Raw genomic sequence first — 10,673 nt, forward strand, 5'->3', positions numbered from 1 at the left:
GCCACTGGATCGGTCAGCTGACCAATCCAGTCGCGAACAGAGAGTTAGCGTCTGATATGGATCGGTCAGCCGACCGATCCAGATGCGAACAGAGAGCACCGAAGCTTACTGATCGGTCAGCCGACCGATCAGTGAGCCACTGGATCGGTCAACCGACCGATCAGTGTGCTCCTGGATCGGTCGGTAGACCGATCCAGCCGCATACAGAAGCAATATGCAATATAGTTTATGGATCGGTCAGTCGACCGATCCAGAGTTTTTCTCCGTGCTAGTATCAAGCTGGATCGATCACTGGATCGATCCGACAGGCCAATCGATCCATGGATCGATTGAAATGCCTGATTACAGCTAGCAGGTCATCCGAGAGGCATAGATTCTCTTCCCTAGCATGTGTACAACTCCTAGGTACACCTAGAATATTAAGTTCAGATTTTACAGTAATCAGTTTAGTAAAATTTTAATCAATCCAGATTTCCGCAATAGTAATTTAGCACAGCATAATGTAGCGATCGGCCTCACAGCCTAGTTACTAGAGGGCGGGTCGTTACAGGAGCAAGACTAAATATGCTATTTTAAATGCTTCTATTGCATTTACTGAGCTATTAAAATGCCTACTATGGCATTTTACTGAGCTAAACATTTTATCAAACACTTGTTGTGCACTAGAACATACCCTACGTACTGAAAATCTGTATACGACTAACTAATGCGTAAAAACATACGAATAGCTACTTATACTGCAGGTGAGGGGTTTCTTACCTCCTGCTCGAAGTTTCTTACAAATCCAAACGCTAGGTTTTCCGGTGGAGAAGATCCCTTTGTCGATCTCCTCACGTCTACGTGCCCTTCTCGCGGAGTGGAACGTTCTCGTGCTAGAGTCGTCACCGGGAGGTGCTCCTATGGCCCTTGAAACCGAACCCTAAGTTCCTAGGTCTTGGGCGCCGAGAGGGTGGAGAGGAAGAGGGGCGGCGTGTGAGGGTTTTAAGAAGAGAAGAGTTGTGTTAAAATAATTCCCCACTTAATAATTTTCCTATTTATATTAAGTGGTTAATTCGGCCCAACTCTCACATAAATATAATTGATTCCCTTTTCTTTCAGCACGACCCTGCTGGGTTCACTTGGTCACTAGAGTCATCACTAAAGCATAAGGTTTAGTAAGTCTCGGGTTCAATACCCGCGTAGGCTACTTTACGCTTCCATTTATTTTTGCTACTTCCGCTATTCTAAAAATTCCATAAAAATATCCTAAAATTTCAGAAAAATACTAGGATATTTATAAAAGTATTTTGAGAATTTTCGGGCGTTACAAATTTTCAGTCAACCAGACCAGTGAATTATTAATACTATTAACACTGTTTTACTTTACTATTTTATATCTATTGTGTTAACTCAATGTTCAAGGTAAGTCTTAATAGATCAGACACTAAGTAAGACTAGAAAAAGTCTAAATGGGTCTGGAAGACCAAATATTTGGCAGGTAAGTGGAGTAAGCACTAGAAGAGAGAGATCTAGTGAGGATGAGCTCAATGGGGTTGTAGGCACTGATCCATCTTATATATCAATTTTAGAAGTCTAAGATGAGACCATGACTAGATCATGGTCTTGATAAGACAAGATCTAATTAATAATGTTATCTTATTTTATTGTGCTAACTCTGTATTAGACTAAGGGCTTTTGTAAGAGTTAAGTACAAAAAATAGCCTCAAATAAATAGTATCCGAGGTGCCTCAGAACTACGAGGAGGCGCCTCGGAGCTTGAATGGAGTCACCCTGGATAGGTCGGAGGCGCCCTTAAGGAGATAAAGTTTGTACTGTGGGGAGGCACCCAAGATTGGGTTGGAGGCACCTCGGAGGTGCATTGGAGGTGCCTCAGAGCACTTGGAGGAATCCTCGTGCGGATAAACTCTGCTGGCATCAGAGCTGATCGAAGCCGAGTTTACAAGATAAACTTTAAGATTGGAGACGCCTCAAATGAGATTGGAGGCACCCTCAACATCCTTGAAAAGCCATGTTCAACCAACGCATAATGAAGTGATATATGACTTATTTATATGCTGTCTTGACCATCCGGCTGCTCCAATCGTACACTACTACTCTACCACATTCAAGTCTCAATGACATAAGAACAACATGACGCCGCTACATGCTCAAACGGGTATGGACTTGGGTAACGTATAGTTGTTATTTTTTATTCTTGCTATCTTTCTGCACATCATATTAAAAATTGGTAGTCTTGTTACCAACCTATTTTTTGTAAAGAATCATTTGATTAGTGGATTACCCATCGAAAATTTCTAAAGGACCTAGGTTTTGAAGTAGGAGTCGTCGAATACTCCAAACTAAATAAAATCGGTCGTGTTGATTTTAATTTCTAGTTTTAGTTGTTTTGTTCCGCCACACACTTCATTTTTAAAAAGGAAAAAAAGACACATACATCGATCCTACAATAGGTAGTTTCTACACGTTGTAGTAGCTAATATATAGCTTCTACATATTGTAAATCTTAAATAATAAATCTTAAACTTATTCTACACACGTTGTAGCAGCTGTTGGATAGCTTCTGTATGTTGTAACAACTAATGAGTAATTTCTACATGTTGCAGTAGCTATCAATAACGACTACAAAAGCGTTGAATCAAGGAATATTTTTGAAATAAAATTACTAATGGGGAGCTCATTTAATTTTTTTTTTTTTTAAAAAGGAATGCCATTTGATATTTCTTTTAATTTAGAGTGTCATTTTAATTTTTTTATCCTTTTTTATTGATCATATTTTTATTTTATAATAAATAAATAATACTAGTCATAATGCACACACATGTTGCATGTGTAATATAATAAATGAACACTACAAGAAAAAAGCCTAACAACAACAGTTTTTCACCGTTGTCGTAGCCCTTTTCAGACTGTTGTTAAAGGTCGTGTTGTTAAAAGGGATGCCCAAAGACAACAGTTTTTAACCGTTGTCTTTGAAGGCAAAGACAACAGTTTTACAACGGTGAAAAACCGTTGTCTTTTCCTTCAAAGACAACAGTTTTTCACCGTTGTCTTTGAACATCTACCTTTAATAACAGGGTCTTCAACAATAGTTTTAAACTATATACGACAACGGTGAAAAACCGTTGTCTTTTTTAGATAAAAAATAAAAAAAAATTAATATACAATTTTCCAATATTATAAATCATTCAAAATACTAAATTTCAAAATAAAATTTAATATACAATTTTCTAACATTAAAAAATAATATCTATAACATTCTGAAGAAATTTCATAAGCAACCAACAAAATTTCATAAGCAACCAACAAAATGATAACACTATTAAAACAAAGGTAGAACAATATAACATGAGATTTTCTAATATGTTTTGACTGTTGAACTTTTGCTTCTAATCTGTTTCAAGGACCGCAGCGCTGCTACGGTGCTCTTCATGTATAAGCTCTGCATATATTTAATCTCCTCCAACTCCGGAACCCTCCCACCTGATTGTGCCGGCTTTGGCACTCCATTTTGTCCGTCGCATTCTGCTGAAATTGACAGGTTGTTGCTGGGAAAGAGGTGGTCGAGCATAGCCACACACTCCTTCACGAGTTTGTATAGGAGATCAGTTGTAAAGAATGGCTGCTACAGCACCTTTTCGATGAAGGGCTGCCTGATAAGTGCTCCTGTTCTCTTGTCATACTTCTTCAGTATTTTCACTAGACCTGAATTCATCACAACAAGAATAATAAACCATCTAAATGAGTGCACAAATTTAAAAAAAAAAGAACCAGAAGAAAGGACAGAACAGTTAATCAATAACACTCAGATAATTGTAAACTATAATTAGACTCTGATCATGACTATGCTAACATGAGTTTCCTTGTTAACAAATTGAGAAATAATGGTTTGAAGAAATTAACAAACAAGACATGTAATATCTAAAACAAATGGGAGAGTTTGATACCTAAATAAAATCAACCTTGTTCAGTCAATGTAAAATCAGTTAAACTGCATTGGTAGTAGGCAAATAACATAATAGATCTAACAGAAGAACATAACGAGTAAATGCAGGAAAATAAAGACAACATCTAAGTAAATGCAACTAAACAAAATGTAATATAACAATCTAAAGAACATAAGAACATGACTGTAAGAATGAACATAAAAGTGAATTACAACTTAACAATTCAAAAAAACAAACAAAAATAAATCCTAATTACCCAACCACTTCTTCTCTTCTATGATCATTCACCACACGACAACCCCCGTCGTCACACGGAGGCCTGGATCAGAAACACCTTCACCAGCGGACAACAACTATTCCGGCAGAATACTCAACTCTGGCAATCAGTGATAGATGATCTCTGCATCTTCTGGAACGACTATTGATGAACGGAATGGAACCAACAACATCAGTGATAAGTGGACTACCGCCAGCGATCTTCTTGCTCCTTTGTCCATCGGGGTAACTTCCTTAGTGAGAAAAGAAGTCCAGATGATGGTCGGGGATGAAAGGGGAACACCGGGGAAACACCCTCAGCGAGTTGATCGGAGCTCTCTCCTGTCTTCTCCTCCTCTGAACCCTAACAGGGAACACCCTCAAGAGAGAAATCAGAAGATAAAGAGAAGGAAACTCACCGGGGAAACGCCCTCAGCGAGTTGAGCTTGATCGGAGATGCTTGCCGTCGCTTGCAATCGCCGGAGATTGCCACTGTCCGTTGCCGATTAGAGCAGATCACAGAGGAGGAAGAATAGGAAGGGTTGGCCGGCCGACGGCAAGCGAAGAGAAAACGCCGCCGGCCGGAGAAAAGGGAGAAAGGAGAAGAGGTGGCCGCGTGCCCTAGCTTTGTCGCGAGCAGAAGAAACGCGAACCCAGAGGAGTTCTACTGTGCCGGGTGTGGAGTGAATAAGGAGAAGGGTTTCTTAACGGGTTCGGATTTTGGGTTAAGGAGAGGGATCCGATCCATTAAGAGTATGAAATTGGACTTTTGGAATTGTGCTTTAAGAAGTGGGTTGGGTTTAGGTATGGATTTGAGTTAAAACCATTAGAAGATGATCCCCTTCTTGATTGAGCTAGATAAGTCCAACTCTCCATTTGACTTGAGTCAAATATTCTCAAATTGAACCGGGTTTGGATCTATAGCTTTCAACCAATCGGTTTGACTCAACTCGTGTCCATGACTCCTCTTTAATTCCCTACAAAAATCATGAAATAATGTCAAAATTAGGGAATAATTATAATAAGCTCACAAATATATCCTAACTCATGAATTATGATATTAAGCAAGATTTAAGTGAATGAGAGGATAAAAATGCTAAGTATAAGAGCCAAAATAATATACAAAAATATCCATTATCAAGGGCTCGGGAGGTTATTGTGGCGGTGAGCTGGGACAGAGGAATAGGGCAATGCCAACACTAGAGTAAAGATCGGTTAGAGCAAACCTGGTTCGATCGTCGAAGCTGCGATGTGTAGAGAGGCGCCGCAGGAGGTTAGATCTAGGGTTCAAACCCCTCTTAACCGAAGATCCATCAATGCAGGGTCGGCGACTCTAGGAGAAGAGAAATCTCCGGATGGACTCTAGTGATCAGTGGAGAAGAGCCTTAGCCGGCGGTGGACGCTTGGTGCTAGCGCGATCGATTTCCTCGTGGCTCCGGTGTCGGGGAAGAGTTAGGGCTCGGCGACGGCAGCTATGGCGTTGATCGGAGCAAGGCACGACTCAATGAGGCTTCAGTCGGCGTTGAGTAACTCTTAGCTGGTGGTTATGTATGCGGGGAGAAGAAGTATCGCGGCGTCGATAGGCGGCGAGGATCAGCGTCGGGTTGGGAAGGAGGGGAAAGGGGAATCGGCAGTGGTGACCTAGCCTCACGCGAACAAAAAAACTCTTTGTTCGTGAGTTTTTTTTCGTGAAGTTAAAAAAAACTATTATTTTTTTGGGATTCAACAACATTCAATAGACAACAGTTTTTTAAAACCGTTGTCTTTGACATACATTAAACAACAGTTTTTTAAAAATCGTTGTCTTTGACATACATTAGACAACAGTTTTTTAAAAACCGTTGTCATTTAAAAAAAATTATGATGAACAACAACGGTTTTCAATAAAACCATTGTTAAATGGCAAAAAGACAACAGTTTCTCGAAAAACTGTTGTCTATTAGGTGTTGTTAAATCTAAAATTTCTTGTAGTGGAATGCTCATAAATTGTAATATAATAAATGAATGCTCATAAATTATTATCTCAAGTATATAAATTGGACTTGGTAAAGATGTGCTAGGCTCCTTTGAGAACCCGCAAGTTATGGTAACGGGCTCTCCCTAATTAAAAAATTAATTTAATTTTTATATTATATATTAAACTGATAAGAACATATACTAATCTTAGCAAAAATGCCGAGAAATGTATGCTTTCTAATATCGTCGACCCAAGGTATTTATAGAATCTTTTTCGCTCGTGGTATTACCAATCCTAAAATGTGGGACTAAAGAAAATCATGGCAATGCATATTTTTTTTTTATAAAAAATGATATTAATATAATTTTAGTTTGGACTTTACCAAAATTAATTAGTAGATGGTCCAAATTTTTAATAAAATAGTAAGATATAAATGATCATTTCTTTTATTTGGAACCTAAGTGTTTTGTTATTTTATAAAAAAAAAATACACAATTATATGGTAGAAAAGATGTTTCTTTATTTTTTTTAATTATTATTTTTATTAATTAATATAGGATTATAAACGTCTTTCAAGTTTGATATTCAAGTTTTATATCAGTTCAATTGTAAAAAAAAAATATATAAAATAAATAAATTTCAACACTAATAAATTCAATTCATTAATGTTAATAATGTTCTTGAATAATTTATAAATAAATTTATTTACTAACTTATATAACATACATCTTACAAGAATTATAATATAATTTATGTATATTGAGATATATTAGACATAAGTAAAATGTTAGGATGATGAGCTAAGTTCAAAGTGCTAATTTGGTGCTAAATGAGCTAAGTTTTATCAAATCAAATGAATTTTGTGTTGACCAATCATGGAAAAAAGTTAATGTATAAGTCATGTGCAGTTAACTCATAGATCATGGTTGGAAATTGATTTTCCTCCACAAATTGGCTAACGCTGAGCAGGACAGTGATTATATCCCGGGGGTTAACCGGAAGATAAAAATTGAGAAGAAGGAAAAAAAATATAAATCACCAAAAGGAAAGAAAAGAAATTATCAAAAGAAAACTTTTTTATTTAGAATAGAGTAGTAGTGGAGGCAAGGAGGCACAGGGGTGTGCGAAAGTAACCCCTTGCTCCAAGAAATTCCACTAGTAAACCTTACCCACACCCTCTGCCTCAGTTCCAGACTTCCAACACTCCACTTCCAGCTAGCGGAGGCAAGGGGGCACAGGGGTGTGCAGAAGCAACCCCTTGCTCTAGGAAATTCCACTAGTAAACCTTACCCACACTCCCTGCCTCACTTCCAGGCTTCCAACACTCCACTTGCAGGATGTAGTCTAAGGGGTGAGGAGAAAGGCGAGCTCGAGCAGTAGAGCATATTATAGAGTCGTAGAGAAGCAGAAGAAGATAACTCTTCTATTTTTTTAAAAAAATGGTCTTAAATAAAATGAAACCAATGGTCTCATTTTACTTAAGAAGGAAACCAAAAATAAAATAAAAACACGTTTGATGGCGTTGATTTATGAATGAATTCTCAAGCTATACTTCCAATTCCCAAAATTAATAACTTAATAATTCACATCTCATTTTCTATGCCTTTGTTGCCGCTCGCCTTAGCTCACCCACCCGCCTGGTCGCAGGCCCAACCAATGTCTGCCCCTAGCGGCCAGGCCTGAAGCATAGAAGCAGTGAAGCCCCCAACCTCACCCCGCCGCCCGCCCCCAAGTTGTTGCGCTTATGGAGAAATTTTTAAAATGAAGTGTTGAGTCTTCTAAGAGTTCTAAGGAAGAAAATAGTAAGAAAAAAAATATTCTTACATTGAATTCAACTCGGATGATGTTGTTAGTGACCTAGGACTACGCAAACCAATTAATGAATTTGATATTTCTAATAGATATCAGATTTGAAGAGAATATTTTATTAGAGGGCCTTGTCAACTATTTGGCCATAGTTATCCCCAAAGATAATTAATTTGGTAAATAGCATAGAAGTTTCCAAGTTGCTTGGTTTAAAAAATTTTCATGGTTAGAGTACAATATATCAAAAGATGTAGCTTTTTGTTTTTGGTGCTATCTCTTTAAAAATTCTCATAGAGGATATCGAGTTGGAGATGAGACATTTACTAATTTATGGATGAATAATTGGACAAAAGCAATGGAAGTATTTAATACATATGTTGGTGGTGTAGCTAGTGCTCACAATAGTGCAAGAACACAACTTGAGGTTTTTCAAAATCAATGACAAAGTGTGTCACATTTGCTACAAGCACAGGGGCATGGAATGAAGTTTGTATATCGTACTCGATTAACGACAACTTTAGATGTTACACACTTTCTTTTAAAACAAGGGTTTTCTTTTCGTGGACATGACAAGTTATCAAGTTCCTCAAATAAAGAAAACTTTCTTGAATTGATTGAACGCTATACCCAAAGAAATGACGAGATTGCCAAGACAATGAATGAAAATACCCAGGGAAACAATCAAATAAAGTCTCCAACAATTCAAAAGAATTTAACACAGGCTTGTGTTGCTAAAGTCACAAATGTCATTTTTAATGATATAAATGATAATATATTTTTTCTTATCGTTTATGAGTGTCGAGACATTTTAATCAAAGAGAAAATGGGAGTTGTTTTAAGATACATGAACAAATATGAATATGTTATTAAAAGATTTCTTGCTATTGTGCATGTGTTTGACACTTCTGCTATTTCTTTGAAGAAGGTTATTGATGAATTGTTTGCAAAACATAAGTTGTCATTATCAAAATTGAGAGGTCAAGGATACGATGAGACTTCAAATATGAGAGGTGAGTATAATGGATTGAAGGCTCTCATATTGAAGGAAAATTTATCTGCAAGGTACGTCCATTGTTTTGCTCACCAACTTCAACTAGTTGTTGTTGCAGTTACTAAAAACAATCAGATTGTGAGTGATTTCTTCTAATATGTTACTATAATTGTGAATATTACTGGTACTTCATGTAAAAGAAAAGAGAAATTTAGACAACTTGAACATGATAGACTTGTAGAATGTTTAGAGAAAAGAAATATTGCTAGTGGTAAAGGGAAAAAAATCAAAAAATCAATTTAAATGATCAGAGGATACTCTTTGGGTTCACATTACATGACTATTTTTCATTTGATGTCTACGTGCTTGAAAATGTGTATGATGCTGGTATTAATGATGATAATAGTGGTATCCTGTAACGCCCGAAAATTCTCAAAACTGTTTTAGAAATATAGTATGATTTTTCTGGAATTTTTAGATATTTTTCCGGAATTTTCCGAGTAGCGGAAGTAGCAAAAATAAATATAAACGAAAACGGTCTAAGCGGGAATCGAACCCGAGACCTATCGTGTAGAGGATAATGTTAGTAACCAGTTGAACCCAGCAAGGCCGTGCTGAAAGGAAAGGGAGACAATTAAATTTATATTAGAGTTGGTTCGGGTTACCCACTTAATATAAATAGAGGGTTTAAGTGGGGTTTGGTTTATTTTAGTTTTGGTTCGGCAACTTCCTTCTCCTCACCCTAACTCACGCCGATCCTCTCCAAACCCTCACCGCCGCCCACTCCTCTTCCTCTTCCTCTTCCTCACGCACGGCACACCAAGGCAAGGGTCCATAGGTTCACTTTCCGGCGACGACTCCAACACGAAAGAGGTTCTTCTCCGCGAGAGGAACGCGAAGACGTGATCGGATCATCGAGAGGATCATCTCCACCGGAACTCTAGCGAATAGAATCGTAAGAAATTAAGATCAGGAGGTAAGAAACCCCTCACCTGCGGTATAATAGCTCCGTTCGTTTATATGCATTAGTTATTAGCTATATGTGTAGTTTCCGGCACCTAGGATGTGTTTTAACCCTTCTCGAAGATTAGGAATTTAGTTAGCACCTTTAGATGGGCCGGACACGTTTATTCTCCTTCAGTTGGAGATCATAGACGCGGTTGGGTGCCTAGAGGTGTCTTTCCTAATGCAGAGAGGGGTTGAAGCACACCAAGTGTTCGAAAAAGGGGTTAGTTTAGCTAATTACCCTTCAGTTATGTTTATTAGCCCAGTTAAATGCATTAGTAGCATTTAAATTAGTAACTTTGCTCACTACAGCTTATATGGGACTATGGTCCAATGGGTAGGCTCCCACAGTCGCCTCTAGGTTCAGATAACCTAGCTCTAGGTTCAGATAACCTAGAATCGCATGTTATATCAGTTAGCTAAAGATATTAGTATTTTATTTTCAGTGGCACTGTACTGGATTAGATATCCATTGGGTTGGACTCCCACAGTCGTCCCTAGGTTCAGACAACCTAGTAAACCCTGCTAAATTCGGGACTTGCAACCCCGGGTCTAGTAGGGATGCGCGCACAGCAAGTACAGTTGCCGGGCCCAACGACATGTTTATTATTTTCACTTATTATGTATTAGTTTCAAACTCAAAATCAGATATGCTAGTGGAGTTTGTTTTCGTTACAGACTTTAGTTCAGTTAGCTTAACTTATGATTAGCTTAG

At 37.9% G+C, this 10,673-nt stretch overlaps 1 long non-coding RNA gene and 1 pseudogene across 1 annotated transcript; both read right to left on the reverse strand.

Moving 5' to 3' along the window:
• Positions 1-3,389: 3,389 nt before the first annotated feature.
• On the reverse strand, positions 3,390-4,183 carry LOC122013029. Its single transcript, XR_006120419.1, has 3 exons — positions 3,945-4,183; positions 3,632-3,702; positions 3,390-3,522 (listed from the first exon to the last, which is right to left on the reverse strand). It is a non-coding gene; the product is annotated as an uncharacterized LOC122013029 (long non-coding RNA).
• Positions 4,184-6,250: 2,067 nt separating this feature from the next.
• LOC122039363 lies at positions 6,251-6,387 on the reverse strand (annotated as a pseudogene).
• Positions 6,388-10,673: the final 4,286 nt, after the last annotated feature.

The sequence above is a fragment of the Zingiber officinale genome, chromosome 1A (assembly GCF_018446385.1).
Source record: "Zingiber officinale cultivar Zhangliang chromosome 1A, Zo_v1.1, whole genome shotgun sequence".
Lineage (NCBI taxonomy): Eukaryota > Viridiplantae > Streptophyta > Magnoliopsida > Zingiberales > Zingiberaceae > Zingiber > Zingiber officinale.